General features: G+C 39.2%; 1 protein-coding gene across 4 annotated transcripts in view; it reads left to right on the top strand.

The window, feature by feature from the left end:
- Window positions 1-17,657, top strand: part of LOC108523274 (protein FAM13A-like) — a 116,748-nt gene that overhangs the window by 16,847 nt on the left and 82,244 nt on the right. Inside the window, exon 1 of one of the 4 annotated variants that reach the window (XM_017863803.1) lies at window positions 2,131-2,164. The exons of the other annotated variants lie outside the window; for them this stretch is intronic. The gene's annotated coding sequence lies outside the window, so the exon portion shown is untranslated. Of the gene's footprint in view, window positions 1-2,130; window positions 2,165-17,657 lie in introns of those variants that run through there. 4 annotated transcript variants of the gene reach the window in all.

The following is a 17,657-nucleotide window of genomic DNA, read 5'->3' as shown; positions in this document are numbered from 1 at the left end:
GCACTATTCACAATAGCAAAGACTTGGAATCAACCCAAATGTCCATCTGTGACAGACTGGATTAAGAAAATGTGGCACATATACACCATGGAATACTATGCAGCCATAAAAAAGGATGAGTTTGCGTCCTTTGTAGGGACATGGATGCAGCTGGAAACCATCATTCTTAGCAAACTATCACAAGAAGAGAAAACCAAACACCGCATGTTCTCACTCATAGGTGGGAACTGAACAATGAGATCACTTGGAGTCGGGAAGGGGAACATCACACACTGGGGCCTATCATGGGGAGGGGGGAGGGGGGAGGGATTGCATTGGCGAGTTATACTTGATATAAATGATGAATTGATGGGTGCTGACGAGTTGATGGGTGCAGCACACCAACATGGCACAAATATACATATGTAACAAACTTGCACATTATGCACATGTACCCTAGAACTTAAAGTATAATAATAAAAAAAAATTAATATCAATATATTATTTCTACTGACAGTAGTCTTATTTTGACAGTAAGTTACCAAGCACTTGTTGACTTTCTATTTTATTAACAGCTCTTTTGAGGTATAATTTACATACCATATGTATACTCATTAAAACTGTACAGTTTAATGACTTTTGGTAAATTGACCAACTGTGCAAGCATCACCAAAATCCAATTCTAGAACATTCTCACCATCCCTCCCCACCCCCACAGGACAACCACTAATTTGCTTTATGTCACTATACATTTGCCTTTTCAGGACATTTGATATAAATGGAACTCATATGTTCTCTTGTGATCAGCTTTTTTCACTTAGCATAATGTTTTTGAGGTTCATCCATGTTGTAGCATGTATTAGCATATCATTTTTATTGTTGAATAATATTCTATTCATAATATATCACATTTTATTCATTCACTGATAGATACTTGGGTTGTTTCTGATTTTGATTATTATCAGTAATGCTGGTAGGAACATTAATGTACAAGTCAAGTCTTTGTGTGGATATGGATTTTCATTTCTTTTTGGTAGGTACCTAGGAGTTGAATTACTGGGTTGTGTGGTAATTTTGCATTTAACATTTTAAGAAACTGCCAACCTTTTCCAAAGTGGTTGTACCATTTTATATTCTCACCAGTAATGAATGAGGGTTCTAGTTTCTCTATATCCTTGCCAACATATAGTATTGTTAGTTTTTTTTCTTATAACCATTGTAGTGAGTTAGTAGTGCTATCTCAATTTCTTTATGACTAATGATATTGGGCATATTTTCATATACATATTAGCCATTGTATATCTTCTTTGGCTAAATGTGTTTTCATATCTTTTGCCTGTTTCTTAGTTGTGTCATTTTGGTTTTATTGAATTATAAAAGTTCTTTATGTTCTGGATACAAGTCCTTTATTAGATACATCATCCACTGGGTGTGGGTTTTTGTCCTCTCTTCCAAATCACTAAAGTCACTAGTTTCACTGCTGGTTCCCCCTGTGGTAACACTACTATGGCAGCCCAGCCTAGGGCATGGAGGGTTTGGGAACAGGCCTAGGCAAGAGTGCTGCAAACTCCCACTATTCTTAACTACACTTCATCTCCCATTCATGAATAAATGTTTCTCAGTTTAATTTTTATATCTTTGATCAAGTTCTAGAGCCCTGGAACTTTTTTTGTTTGGTCTCGTTTTATACATTTTTTTTAGGAGAGTGATTTGCTTTAATGCGACCCCCAGAGCAAATGCCAGAGAAACGGCAAGTAGGCAAGGCAAAAAAACTTTATTTACAAGCCAATGTGAAGGACGGAGCGAGGTTCACCCATCTCCGGCGGTGAAGGCCGACAAAGTCGCTCCCGCGTTCTCTGGCGAGGTTCCTAGGTCTGCACAGGAGCAGGGGCCAAGGAAGTTCGCACCGGCGCGCCTGCCGAGCGGCTTTTATGTCCTGGGCCCGGGAGTGGGAGGGCAGTGGGCGGGACATAGGCGGGTGGGGGGTGGGGCGGTAGGCGTGGCTAGGCGGGTTCCGGTTCTTCTCCGTCGGAGGTCGGGTTGCACCTGCGCAGTCGACCCATGTCTTTCCCCAGCAGTGGAAAGTTGACGGTGAAGAACCCGGAACTGCGCCATCTTGCCTCAGTTCGTCCAAACAGAGTATTTGCAGATCTCTTCACTCTACCATCATGGAGTTCAGCAATAGGTCTTGACTTGTGTTTATATAGAGAATTTAACTTTTTATAATAACCATGAATTTTCTTGTGATAGTAACACGTCTGGAGTATAAAATGAGAAACTACAGAAAACTTAAGAGGAGAAAATAAGAATTATTCAAGATTTGACAACCTCCCCGAAAGAAAAACCACTTAATATATTTGTATATGTCTTTCTAAAGTTTTTCTGTGATCATGTAGACTTATAAAAACAGATTACGCTTGACATGAGTTTTATCGCCTTCTTCTCACTCCACCCCCGATAACAGTATGTTGCAAATATCTGGCAGACCCTTTGTATAAGATAAGAGTCTTGCTCACTGTTGCTTGCCCTTCCCTTGTGTTCAGAGGCCTGGTTGGAGAGCGAATAACCTATGAAGAAGCTCTAACTTTTGCTGGGCACTGCCAAATTGCCTTCCAGAAATTCGAGCCACTTTAGATCCCATCAATACTTCTTTCCAACATTCATTTCTCTTTTTTCTTTTCTTGTTTTACTTAAAAAAAAAAATTTTTTTTATTACTCTTTGGTTTTTACTCAACTCTTTGAGTTAGTTTTCTTTTCTTTTTGAGATAGGGCCTCACTTTGTCACCCAGACTGGAGTGCAGTGGTGTGAGCATGACTCACTGCAGCCTCAACTTCCCAGGCTCAAGTGATCCTCCCACCTCGCCTCCTGAGTACTTGGGATTATAGGCGCATGCTTCTACACTTGGCTAATTTTTGTATGTTTTGCAGAAAGGAGGTTTTGCTATATTGCCCAGGCTGGTCTTGCACTCCTAGGCTCAAGCAGTCTGCCTGCCTTGGCCTCCCAAATCACAGACATGAGCTACTGTGCCTGGCCACTCTTTTCTTTTTTAAAAATTTCCATGAGTAGAATGGATAACAAATAGTATCACATTATGATTTTTGCCCGTCTTCGATTATTAGGAATTTTACTACCTTCTGAGAAAATCTATTTCATCAATAGAAGTGACTCTTATTTCTTCTTTATATGTCTTAAAATGTGTCTCCGTGTAACTGCCATTTACTTTCTCCTACAGTCTGAACCATGTGGCAGCTCTTTTAAAACCTGAATATGTTCCAACCTCCAATCTTCTCTTTTGTGTATAATTGTTCCAGATTTTTCATTTCTTCTTCATATTACATGGTTGTATTTTTACTTTATTTTTAATTTTTTTGCTGGTCTTTTCATCAGACTTTCCCAGCCATTGAGTAATTGGTTAAAATTTGTTCTCTGGTAGTTTGGACAAGGAAGGTTCAGGTGTACAGTATTCTTGTAGCCTTTGTCTGTTCAAATTGTAGCTTTTATAGTTGAAGGACAGCTTGGCTGATTATTAAATTTGTCTCATACTTTCTTTTTTTCTTTCTTTGTTTTTTGTTTTGAGATGGAGTTTCACTCTTGTCGCCCAGGCTGGAGTGCAATGGCGCGATCTCAGCTCACTGTAACCTCCGCCTCGTGGGTTCAAGCGATTCTCATGCCTCAGCCTCCCGAGTAGCTGGGATTACAGCATGTGTCACCATGCCTAGCTAATTTTTGTATTACTGATAGAGACGGGGTCTCTCCATGTTGGTCAGACTGGTCTCAAACTCCCAACCTCAGGTCATGATCCACCTGCTTTGGCCTCCCAAAGTGCTGGGATTACAGGCGTGAGCCACCGTGCCCGGCCTTGGCTCATACTTTCTTTCCATAAATATTTTGTAAGCCTTTCATGCTCTGCCAAGGTCAAATACTGCAATCTATAAATTTGAGGCTACTCTTATTTTTCTTTTATTACATGGTGACATGATTTTTGCTTGGCTGTGCAAAAGATTCTTTATTGTTAGTCTAATAATTTCCTTATAATATATCTTTGTACAGACTGTTCTGGGTTTGTGATGTGCCTTTCAATATGTAAACTCAAAGCACTTCTATTTAAACAAAGTTTTTGTGAATTATATCTTTAAATACTCTATTCCATTGTCTGATTTTCTTCATTGGGGATTTCTAAGAGTGGAAATGGGGCATAAAGTGGCATCAGTTAGCTGCTTTCTGTAACTCTCAAATCGTTCCGATTTCTAAAAATGTTTCATTATATCTGCTTTCCTCATTTCCTCTCTGCCCCTTACTGAGGTGAACAGTTTCTGTTCTTTGTGTTCTTATAATTTAGTCTTCACTTCTGAAATGTTTTTTTCTTTCCCTTTCCCCGTTTCCTGAGTTCCACCGGTCTCTACTTCACATTCTTCTATTATCTGATCACCTCAAAAACACTTTTGAAGTAAAAAAAAGAAAAAAGAGAAACGCATGTTGGAAAGAAGAATAGGTGGGATCTAAAGTGGCTCAAATTCTTCCCTGAATTTTTTATTTCTGATTTGTGTTCTTTCATCATTGTGATCAATTCTTTAACTTTTTTTTATTGTGATAAAATATATATAACATAAAATTTACTGTTTTAACTATTTTAGGTGTATAATTCTGTAGGATTAAGCATATTCACAGTGTTATGCATCACTACCACTATCCATTTCAAGAACTTTTTATCACCTCCAAAACAGACTTTATACCCATAAAACAATAACTTCCAATCCTCCTACCTCCCAGCCCCTGGTAGCCATTGTTCTTCCCTCTGTCTCTGTATGTTTGCCTAGCCTAGGTATCTCATATTAGTGTAACTAGACAATTTTTGTCCTTTTGTGTCTGGTTTATTCACTTTGCATAATGGTTTCAAGGTTCATCCATCTTGTAGCATGTGTCAGAAGTTCATTCCTTTTCAAGCCTGAATAATACTCCATTTTATGTATATTCTACCTTATATTTATCCATTCATCTGTTGTGAAACAATTTAGATTGTTTCTGCTTTTTGGCTGTTGTGAATAATGCTGCTGCGAACATTGTTGAACAAATGTCTGTTTGAGTCCCTGCTCTCAGAGTATATACCCAGAAGGGGAATCATTAGGTAATGTAGTAAATCTATGTTTAACTTCTTGAGGAACCATTTAGCTGTTTCCCACTTTGGCTATTCTACTTTGTATTTCACTGATGATGCACAGGGGTTACAACTTTTCCACCTCTTAACCAATACTTGTTATTTTCTTTCTTTCTTTTTTATAATAGCCATCCTAATTGGTGTGAAGTGATATCTCATTGTAGTTTTGATTTGCATTTCCCTAAAGGCTAGTGATGTTGAGCATCTTTTAATGTGCTTATTAGCCACATTATGTCTTATTTGGAAAAATGATTATCCAAGTCCTTTGTTCATTTTCGAACTGGGCTATTTTTTGTTGTTGAATTGTTGGAATTCTTTCCATATTTTGAATATGTATTCAGATATATGAATTGCAAATATTTCCCCCTATTCTATAGGATTCTATTCTATGTGTTGTGTCTTTTCACTCTATGATAAGTGTCTTTTTTTTTTTTAGATAGGGTCTCATTTTGTTGCTCAGGCTGGAGTACAGTGGTGAGATCACGGCTCACTGTAGCCTCAACCTCCTGGGCTCAAGCAGTCCACCCACCTCGGCCTCCTGAGTAGCTGGGACTACAGGTGTGTGTCACCATGCCCAGCTTGCTTGCTTGCTTGGTTATTTATTTATTTATTGTATTTTGTAGAGACAGGGTCTTGCTATGTTGCCCAGATGTCTTGAACTTCTGGACTCAAGCAATCCTCCTGCCTCAGTCTCTCAAAGTGTTGGGATTACAGGCATAAGCCACTGCTCCTGGCCATGGTGTCTCTTGATGCACAAACATTTTTAGTTTTGAAGTTCTATTTATCTTTTTGTTGTTGTTGTCTGTGCTTCTGTTGTCACATCCTTAATAAAATTTTGTTAGTTCTTTTTGTTAGGTTATAGTTTCCGTCTGCTTCTTGGCAGCATTTTTCTGATTGGTTCTTGCAGGAAGATAGTGATGCTTTTTTATACTTAAAAAATACTGTTTCTATGTAAATGCTGGCCATGATCCTTTTTTCTGACTCATATTTGAGTGAGATGAAGTTTTGCGAGTTAGTAGCAAGAGTTTCCTGTGGGGTATAGTGATAACAGGCCAAAGTAACCTTTCAGGTTTCACAGCTCAGGAGGTTCCCCCCGCTATTACTACAAAAATGACTGTTTTCTTAATACAGCCCCTCTGTTTGCCCATCTCTCCTTTGTCTCCCAGAAGCTGGCCTGGGTCAAGAGACCTCTGTTGCCTTCTCTTTGTAAACTTGCCTTCCAAGGTGATGCACTCACTCTTAGGTAGTGTATTTTTCTAATGCTTCCTGGTATCTGCCACCTTGGTGTGCCTGTAGGTGTCCTCTGTACCTTCTCCCTCCTCTTCTCTAATCAGCTGAGTCTTGTCAGCTCCTTTTGACAGTGTGCTCTCTCTTTCAGGTGGTAAATATTTGTAGGAGAGTTTGAACGCTTTCCACTGCTGGTCCTTTCTAGACTCCTGCCCCAGTGCTGGTGTGAGGTCTGCCATAAGCTTTCCGCACCATCCTCACCTTTGGCATCACATATACAAATCAGAGTTTATAGCTTTTCTGTTACTTTTCTTCATTGTCTTCATCTGTGTGGTTTCAGAAGAAGTGATACCACAAGATTTTTATTGGATTTGTCTTTAATAGATTCTTGAACATTTCAACAGTACCAAGTACATAGAGTCTTTTTTAGTAGAAAGTTTTTAGTCTAATTTGAAAAAATTAGTTGAACTTAATTTGTGACCTATAAGGTGATTTAAGTTATTTTAAATAATTTTGGATGACGAAATCAATGGGCTAAATAGGAAAAAAACATAAAGAGAAATTTAAATGGATTATCTGTTAAAATCTTTTCTTAAACTTTACTTTTCTGTGAATGTTTAAAGATTGTTGGATTCTTATTTTTCAGATCATAGACCTCTTTGAGAATATGATTTCTAAAAAAATTATATTTTATGTACCTTTAGGGTCTCATGATTCATGGATTCTAGGTTAAGAGCTGTTGTCTTGGATCTACAATGCACATAAATAACTCTTTATGGTATGAAATGTTTCTGTAAGGGTAACGAATAAGGTATCTAAGAACTGCTTTGAGTTTTTCAAATTAATGTACTAGATTTAGAAAACTGATTTTTAGACGGCTTCAGATTTTCTTGATTTAACAACGCATTCAGTAAATAATTGACTTTCTGACAGAGCACTGTTTGGGGATTCTCACATAAAATAAGTCCATAGCTAGCTATTCCAAGGTGGACATGTGCCTCTGTTATGTCATCAGGCTACAAGTCCCTTTTTTCTATTTTACTGTACTTAGAGCTTAGCTTCTGGGTTGCTACTTAATTACAGCATGGCTATTGGGCATTGTATCTATGATCTAGGCAGAAAACAGGGACATGGGGAAAAGACTGTATTGCTCCCCTTTTAAGGAGTTTTTCTGGTGGTCCCAGCAACATCTATTTATATCTTGTTCATCAAACATATACATATGTCTGTCAAAGATGTGCTGCAATGAAGGGTGGGTACGTTTTAACTGAGCACTTTATTCCCTACCATTGCAAACAAAATCAGAGTTCTCTTACTAAGGAAGAGAAACACCCATCAATAGGCAACTGCAAACTCTACCACAGTATTCTATTTTATTTTGAGACAGAGTTTTGCTCTGTCACCCAGGCTGGAGTGCAGTGGCATGATCTCAGCTCACTGCAACCTCTACCGCTCAGGTCCAAGCAATTCTTGTGCCTCAGCCTCTGGAGTAGCTGGGATTGCAGGCAGCCACCACCACACCTGGCTAATTTTTGTATTTTTAGTACAGATGGAGTTTTACCATGTTGGCCAGGCTGGTCTTGAACTCCTGGGCTCGAGTGATCCACCCACCTCAACTTCCCAAAGTGCTAGGATTACAGGCATGAGCCACCGTGCCTGGCTTGCCACGCTATCCTTTTAAAGAATTGGTCACCACAAAGAAATTTTTAATCAACATTTTCAGCATTAACTCTCTTCTAACTGTGTGAGAAATGCTTTTACATACATTATTTAACCCATTTATGCCTAGTGTTCCATTATTGGAACGCTAAGCTTGTGGGAGTTATTTATATCCTACTGCTCAAGGTCATCATCCAGGTCTGATTTTTAGCAAGAAAAATTTGCAACCTTTGGCATAATTGGGTTAAACTCTCATAACAATTTTTGTTGATAATGTTTGTACATATTTATGAGGTACATGTGATATTTTATTAAATGCATAGGCTGTGTAATGATCAAGTCAAGGTATTTGACTTGATCATCTCAAGTATTTATCATTTCTATGTGTTGGGAACATTTCAAGTCCATTCTTCTAGCTGTTTTGAAATACGCAGTACTTGTTAACTATAGTCATCCTATTCTGCTATCAATCTTAGAATGTATTCCTTCTTTCTAACTGTGTGTTTGTACTCATTAGCACCTCTCTTTATCTCCCTTATACTCACATTCTTAACACTTTAAACTAGGTGTTATTACTGCAGTTTAATAGATGAGGAGGCAGTCTTGGGATAGATAAAAATTTTTATAAGTTCAAAAGGCTGAATGTGAGGGTGATCTGGCTGCGGTGTCTCTCCAGTGTTCCCTAAGATTGACTCAGTTGGTGACTGGAGAGTGTATTAGTCAGGGTTCTCTTAGAGGGACATAACTAATAGGATAGGTATATATATGAAAGGGGATTTATTAGGAGTATTGACTCAAACAATCACAAGGTAAATTCCCACCGAGTCCCAAAACCTCAAAAGTAGGGAAGCCGATAGTGCAGCCTTCAATCTGTGGCTGAAGGTCTGAAAGCCCCTGGCAAACCACTGGTGTAAGTCCAAGAGTCGAAAAGCTGAAGAGCTTGGAGTCCAATGTTTGAGGGCAGACAGCATCCAGCATGGGAGAAAGATGAAAATGGAAGACCTAGCAAGTCTAGTCCTTCCACGTTCCTCTGCCTGCTTTTGTCCTAGCCACACTGGCAGCTGTTAGATGGTGCCCACCCAGATTGAGTGTGGGTCTGCCCCTCCCAGTCCACTGACTCAAATGTTCATCTCCTTTGGTAACACCCTCACAGACACACTCAGGAACAATACTTTGCATCCTTCAATCCAGTCAAGTTGACACTCAGTATTAACCATCACAGACAGCATGGGTCATCCTTCTTTATTGTTGGGTTTGCTCTTCTCCAAAGCTGCACATTCACCAAAGAGGCTGACATTCCCAGTGAGACTATACCAGTCAATGGCAAAACCAGGATTCAAACTCAAGTGCTCTAATTTCAGATCTATTCCTTTTCCAATGATGCCAACCTTATCCAAGCTAATACGATTGTCTATGTCTCTATAAAAGAGTAATCCTACAATTGTTATTGTTAATTTTTAAATTGCAATTTGGAAAGAACATGTTCCTTTTTCTCTTATGCTGTCAAAAAAATTGGTATAAGGTATAATTCTTTGTTAGCTGGTAGTCTCTGAGGAATTCCTATTTTTTCCAAACTTTTATTAATGAAAATAGCAAGCATTCATAAAAGTTGAAAGACTAGTATAATGGGCATTCTGTATACTGCCCACTTAGATTTAAAAATCAGCATTCTGTGATATTTGTACGCATTCCCTCTGTCTCTTTGTATGTTTGTATACATATGCATATATACAATATATATACAGGCATAGACACTTTGTGTTTGAAATATTTTAGTATTTGAAGACATCGTTACACTGCATCCCTGTTTCAGCATGCACCTCATAAGAATAAGGAATACTATAGCTGGAATAAATTAGTTCTTACATGATGTTATTATATGCTATTATACTTAAAATATTTAAAGTTACACCATCTAATATCCAATACATTTTTACATTTTCCCAGTTGTCCTGATGAGACAATTGACTGTTTTTATTTCTCCTTTTTTTTTTTTTTTTTTTTTAAAGAGACAGTATCTTGCTCTGTCACCCAAGCTGGAGTTCAGTGATGTGATCATAGCTCACTGCAGCTTCAAATTCCTGGGCTCAAGTGATCTTTTGCCACAGCCTCCTGAGAAGCTGTGGTGGGAGGATTAGCCATCATACCCAGATAATTAAAAAAAATTTTTTTTTGTGGAGATGGGGTCTCAGTTTGTTGCCCAGGCTGGTCTTGAACAACTCTCACCCCTTTTTTGATGTCAGTTATGCTTATATATCTCAAACTCCTTGCCTCAAGTGATCCTTCTGCCTCGGCCTCCCACAGTGCTGCTATTACAGGCATGAGCCACCACACCTGGCCTAATTTTGCTTTTAAAAATGAGTAGACATTTTTTTTTTTTTAGCAGTTTTACATTTACAGAAAATGACTGGGAAGTACAGCATTCCCACATAATTCTTTGTCCTTACTTCCCAGTTTCTTCTATTACTGTCATCTTGCATTGGTGTGGCACATTTGTTATAATTGATGAGCCAATATTGATATATTATTATTAAGTAGATCTCATAGTTTACATTAGGTTTCCCTGTTTGTGTTATGCATTCTGTGAATTTGGTAAAATGCATAATGACATGTGTCCATGTTTTTCTTTAATAAATGGGGAAATAAGATTCATATATTACATTTGAAGGTTGTATATTTTAACTTATTTTAAATCTAGAACCAGTCTTTCCCTCATGGCATTGATGTTTTGAAAAGTCCAGGCTGATACAATGTTAGAATGTCCCTCCTTCTGGATTTGTTTCTTTTTTCACAGTCTCTTTTAACTTGTTCTTGTAGCTCCTGTGTTTACTGTAAACTAGAAGTTAGGTTTACAAGCTAGTGAGCATCACCTTAAAGGTTTTTAGCAAGAATACTTGATAAATTGTGTGTTCTTTATAATGCATCACATCAGGAACACATGATGACAAGTCCTCTCATGATTAGTAGTGATAAATTGGATCTTTGGGTAAAGATTTAAGGTGATTATAGCCAGATATAATTGTAATAGTGAATTTTTTCTTTGCAATGAGTATACAATCTGTGAGGTAATCTTTTTGACACTGTGAAAGTCTTATTCTCCAACAACCTTTCAGTTGATGTTTCGGCAGCTGCTGATTATCCTTGCTTACATTATTTATTAAGTGATTTGTGAGAAAAACGGTGGTTTTCTAATTGTCATTCCTTCTACATTTAACTGCAGCATTCTTCTGTAAAGAAGGCCTTAACTTTTTTACCGCTTTCTCTCACTTATTATGAATTCAGGAATTTTTAATGGACTATGTTATTAGTGTATTAAATATGTTAATACGTAGGTTATATGTATTAATAACAAATTTAGCTTAACTAAATATGTCATTATTTACAGTGCTTACTCTTGGTGCTTTAACTGCCCTAAATTTGCCCAGTGGGATTCCATTACACTGGCCCATAGGTCTTGTGGATGTGCCCCTTTAGGCCTTGAGCATTTTTTTTTTATTGCTTTCTGGAGCAAGATATCTCAGCATCACCTTGTACTTTCCTTGCGCTACTTTTATTTGGTGATGGGGTGTCTTTCTATCTTATACATTCCTTGTTAGATTTATTAACCCTAGCTCCAGTTCCAAAGAGTCTTAGAGCACATGATTCTGAATTTAGCCAGCAGTGTAACTTGATTATCCTTCAAAGTACTTTAAATATATGGGCTTTAAGTTTGTGAAGGATTGCTGTAAGGAAATACAGGCCATTGATTTCAGTAGTCTAAAATTGGATTTTGTATTAAGTTAAACAGAGCTGCATACAGGTAATGTTGGCCCCCTTGGGCTCTCACAGAGCTGCCAGTATTAAAGGTTCTGGTGATGCCATAGTGTGTCATCATTAAAAGCTCAAGCACTGGAGCCTTAAGGATCTGAGGTTATGTTCTGGCTCTAAACTTTACCAGCCATATGTATTAGTCTGTTCTCGCATTGCTGTAAAGAACTACCTGAGACTGGGTACTTTATAAAGAAAAGAGATTTAATTGTCTCCTGGTTCCACAGGCTGTAAGGAAGCATGGCTGGTGAGCCCTCAAGAAACTTACAATCACAGGGGTAGGCAAAGGGGAAGCAGGCTCATCTTATACTTCTGGAAGGGCCAGAAGAGGAGGAAGAGAGGAAAGAGAGAGGTGCTACATACTTTTAAACAACCAGATCTTGTGAGAACTGACTCACTATAACCATCCACCCCCCTGGTCTGATTACCCCTCACCAGGCACCTTCTCCAACACTGGGGATTACAATTTGAGATGAGATATGGGTGGTGACTCAAATCCAAATTGTATCATTCTGTCCCTGGCCCTTCTTAAATCTCATGTCCTTCTAACATTACAAAATACAATCATTCCTTCTCAGCAGTCCCCCAAGTCTTAACTCATTTCAGCATTAACTCAGAAGTCCAGTCCACAGTCTCATCTGAGACAAGGCAAGTCCCTTCTGCCTATGAGCCTGTAAAATCAAAACCAAGTTGTTTTTTTTTTTAACCAAGTTAGTTTCTTCCAAGATAAAATGGGGTAGAGGTGTTAGGTAAATACATCTGTTCAAAAAGGGAGAAATCACCCAAAACAAAAGGGCTACAAGCCCTGTGCAAGTTTGAAACCCAGCAGGGCAGTCATTAAATCTCTTTTTTTTTTTTTTTTTTTTTGAGACGGAGTCTTGCTCTGTCGCCCAGGCTGGAGTGCAGTGGACGGATCTCAGCTCACTGCAAGCTCCGCCTTCCGGGTTCACGCCATTCTCCTGCCTCAGCCTCCCAAGTAGCTGGGACTACAGGCACCCGCCACCACGCCTGGCTAGTTTTTTGTATTTTTTAGTAGAGACGGGGTTTCACCGTGTTAGCCAGGATGGTCTCGATCTCCTGACCTCATGATCCACCCGTCTCGGCCTCCCAAAGTACTGGGATTACAGGCTTGAGCCACTGCGCCCGGCCAAAATCTTAAAGCTCAAAAATAATCTTCTTTCACTCCATGTCTCACATCCAGGCCACACTGATGCAACGTGTGGGCTCCCAAGGACTTGGGCATCTCTGCCCCTATAGCTCTATAGGGTACAGACCCTTGGTTGCTTTCCTGCGATGGCATTGAGTGCCTACAGCTTTTCCAGACACACGACACGAGCTGTCAGTGGATCTACCATTCTGGGTCCTGGAAGATGGTGGTCCTCTTCTCACAGTTCCACTAGGCAATGTCCTGGTGGGGACTCTTGTATGGGGGCTCCAATCTCACATTTTCCCTCTGCATTGCCCTAGTAGAGGTTCTCCATGAGGATTCCACCCCTGCAGCAGACTTCTGCCTGGACATTCAGGAGTTTCCATACATCCTCTGAAATCTAGGTGGAGGCTCCTAAGCCTCAACTTTTGCCCTCTGTGTACCCATATAGGCTTAATATCATGTGGAAGCCACCAAGGCTTATGGCCTGTACCCTCTGGAGCAGTGGCCTGAGATGTATTTTGGGTCCTTTTAGCCATGGCTGGAGCTGGAGTGATTGGGACACAGGGATCAGTGTCCTGAGGTTGAGCAGAGCAACATAGGCCCTGGGCCCAGCCCAGGAAACCATGCTTCCCTCCTAGGCCTCCAGCCCTGTGATGGGAGGGGCTGCTGTGAAGGTCTCTGAAATGCCTTTGAGATATTTTCCCCTTTGTCTTGGCTATTAACATTCAGTTCCTCTGAATGTTCAGCTGCAAATTTCTGCAACTGACTTGAATTCCTCCCTAGAAAATCAGATTTTCTTTTCTACCATATGATTAGGCTGCAAATTTTCTAAACTTTTATGCTCTGTTTTCTTTTTATTAATAAATATAAGTTCCAGTTTCAGATAAGCTCTTTGCTCATGCATATGACAATACACTGTTAGAAGCAGCCAGGTGAAATCTTGAGTGGTTTGCTGCTTTGACATTTCTTCCTCCAGATAACCCTAAGTTATTTATCTTAAGTTCAAAGTTTCACAGATCCCTAGAGAAGGGCAAAATGCTACCACTTCCTTTGCTAAAGCATAATAAGAGTAACCTTTACTCCAGTTCTCAATAAGTTCCTCATCTCCATCTGAGACCTCCTCAGCCTGGACTTCATTGTCCACATCACTATCAGCATTTTGATCACAACCATTCAACAAGTTTATAGGAAGTTCCAAACTTTCCTTCATCTTCCTTTCTTCTGAGCCCTCCAAACTGTTCCAACCTCTGACCATTACCCATTTCCAAAGCTGCTTCCATATTTTGAGGTATCTTTATAGCAATGCCCACTCCTAGGTACCACATTTGCTGTATTAGTCTGTTCTCACATTGCTGTAAATATGGGTTGTGATTCAAATCCAAATTATATCATTGTGTGCCTGGCCCTTCACAAATCTCATGTCCTTACCTGAGACAGGATAATTTATAAAGAAAAGACATTTAAATGGCTCACAGTTCTGCAGGCTGTACAGGATACAAGACTCGGGAGACCTCAGAAAACTTATAATTATGATGAAGGCAAAGGAAAAACAAGCATGTCTTACATGGCCAGAGAAAGAGGAAGAGAGGAAAGGAGGAGGTGCTACATACTTCTAAACAACCAGATCTTGTGAGGACTCACTCACTGTCACAAGAACAGCAAGAGAGAAATCCTCCCCCATGATCCAATCACCTCCCACCCAGCCCTTCCTCCAACATTGGAAATTACAATTCCACATGAGATTTGGGGAGAGACACAAATGTAAACCATATCACCATGTAAACGTAGTCAAGTGTCTGTTCTTAGCATCTCAGTTTTCCTTTCTCTTCTCTTCTCCTCTCCTCTCCTCTCCTCTCCTCTCTCTCCTCCCTCTCCTCCCCTCCTCCTCCTCCCCTCCCCTCCTCTCTTCTTTTTCTTTTCTTTTCTTTTCTTTTCTTTTCTTTTCTTTTCTTTTCTTTCTTTCTTTCTTTTCTCCTCCCCTCCCCTCCCCTCTCCTCTCCCTCTTTCTTCCCTTCTTTCTTTCTCTTTCTTTTCTTTCTTTCTTTCTTTCTTTCTTTCTTTCTTTCTTTCTTTCTCCTTCCTTCCTTCCTTCCTTCCTTCCTTCCTTCCTTCCTTCCTTCCTTCCTTCTTCCTTCCTTCCTTCCTTGTTGTGCATTAATTTTCTTATCCCAATGGAAATAGCTAAGAGTACATACTGATAAGGTGGTTTTGAGACTTAGACACATTAATTTTTTATTTTTTGTCTTTCAAATTTTAGATTCAAGGTACATGTGCAGGTCTGTTACAAGGGTATATTATGTGATGCTGAGGTTTGGGCTTCCATTGATTCTGTCACCTAAATAGTGAACATAATACCTAATAGGAACTTTTTCAACCCTTTTCCCTCTCTCTCTCCCCTCTCTTTTTCTGTACCCAATGTTTCATTCCCACTATATGTGAGAACATGCTGTATTTGGTTTTCTGTTTCTGCATTAGTTTACTTAGGATACTGGCCTCCAGCTGCATCCATATTGCTACAGAAGGCATGATTTCATTCTTTTTTATGACTGTGTTGTATTCCATGGTTTATGTGTACCACATTTTCTTTATCCAGTCTACCAGTCATGGGCACCCAAATTCATTCCATGTCTTTAATATTGTGAACAGTGCTGCAAAAAACATATGAGCACGGGTATCTTTTTGTTAGGATAACTTATTTTCTTTTTTCTTTTGAGATGGAGTCTCACTCTGTCACCCAGGCTGGAGTGCAGTGATGCGATCTCAGCTCACTGCAACCTCTGCCTCCCAGGTTCAAGTGATTCTCCTGCCTTAGCCTCCCGAGTAGCTGGGATTACAGGCACCCACCCCCACACCTGGCTAATTTTGTCTTTTAGCAGAGATGGGGTTTCGCCATGTTGGCCAGGCTGGTCTCAAACTCCTGACCTCAGGTGATCCACCTGCCTTGGTCTCCCAAAGTGTTGAGATGACAGGCATGAGCCACTGTGCCCAGCTGATTTATTTTCCTTTGATGTATACTACCCAGTAATAGGATCGCTGGGTTAAATGGTAGTTCTATTTTTAGTTCTTTGAGAAATCTCTAAACCACTTTTCACAGGGGATAAACTAATTTACATTCTTACCAACAGCGAATAAATGTACCCTTTTCTCTGCAACCCTGACAACATCTGTTGTTTTTTGACTTTTAATTATAGCCATTCTGACTGGTGTGAGATGAGATCTCATTGTGGTTTTGATTTGTGTTTCTCTAATGATGAGTGATGTTGAGCATCTTTTCATGTTTGTTGGCTGCTTATATGTCTTCTTTTAGGAAGTGTCTGTTCTTGTTCTCTGCTCATTTTTAATGGGGTTATTTGTTTTATTCTTGTTGATTGGTGTAAATTCCTTATTGATTCTGGATATTAGTCCTTTCTTGGATGTATAGTTTGCATATATTTCCTCCCATTCTCTAGGCTATCTGTTTACTCTGTTGATAGTTTCTTTTGCTGTGCAGAAGCTCTTTTGTTTAGTTAGGTCCCAATTGTTATATTTTGGTTTTGTTGCATTTGCTTTTGAAGACTGGGTCATAAATTATTTGCCTAGACTGATGTTCTAAGGATATTTCCTAGGATTTCTTCCGGAATTTTTATAGTTTGAAGTCTTACACTTAAGTCTTTAATTCATTTTGTGTTAATTTTTGTATATGGTGAAAGGTAGGGGTCCAGTTTCATTATTCTGCATATGGTTAGCCAGTTTTCCCAGCACCATATATTGAATGGGGGCCCTTTCCCCATTGTTTATTTTTGAGAGACATGAATTTTAAACCATGTACAACAGTGCCTGTGATACAATCAGTCCCTACTATATGTTAGCTATTATAAAAACTCAAGGCTTCTGAAATTTGTCCTGTTTACTGTATTGATGAAAGCCTTCTTTATTCAGGTCCTAATATCATAATTATTGATGTTGCTTCTGAGCATACCTTACTTTGTATTAAAGAGACCATGAAACATGTAAATAACTATTTTTCTCTGCTACAAGAATATGGAATTTGGTTCTCATTTCTAGCAAGTGCACTTACCTTCACAGCATGTGTTTTTTATTCTCACAGCTATCTATTTGGATACAGTGTTAATACTGTGGCCCCTGGACTCAGCTTGCTTGCCTGCGTGTGACTCCTGGCTGCACCACTTGCTTATATGAAGTGGAGCACTTTACTGGCTTCTCTGTGCCTTTTGTGAAGTGGTAATCACAAAAGTATCTTCCTTCCTAGAGTTTCTTTTTTATAGGATTTAATGAGTGAAGCCATTTGAAGTATTGACAGCCCTAACTGGCATAGACAGTAAAGACTCCATAAAAGTTCACTGTCCTTATCATTTTTATTTTTTCTTATCTTTTAAAACTTTAATTTTCTATTTTCTCTGATTATTTTATTTTTTTCTGGGTATTTTAATCAATTAGATCGAGAGAGAGAGAGAATGTCTGTGTGTGTGTGTGGTTACAAAACAGAAATGAGTTCTGACTAATTTCAGCATAAAGAAACTTTACTGGAAAGTTACTGGAGCAGCTTACCAAATGGAATGAACAGTGGAAGAATGACCAGTGTCAGAAAGAGTAGATGAAGGACCGTATCAGCTGCAGTGATGCAGATGGCAAATGCTATCACCCATCTTGTTAGAGCGCTGCAGTAGTACCCATTTTCT

Source organism: Rhinopithecus bieti, unplaced genomic scaffold, assembly GCF_001698545.2.
Source record: "Rhinopithecus bieti isolate Rb0 unplaced genomic scaffold, ASM169854v2 scaffold_73885, whole genome shotgun sequence".
Lineage (NCBI taxonomy): Eukaryota > Metazoa > Chordata > Mammalia > Primates > Cercopithecidae > Rhinopithecus > Rhinopithecus bieti.
This window is presented reverse-complemented; position numbering and strand designations above follow the sequence as displayed.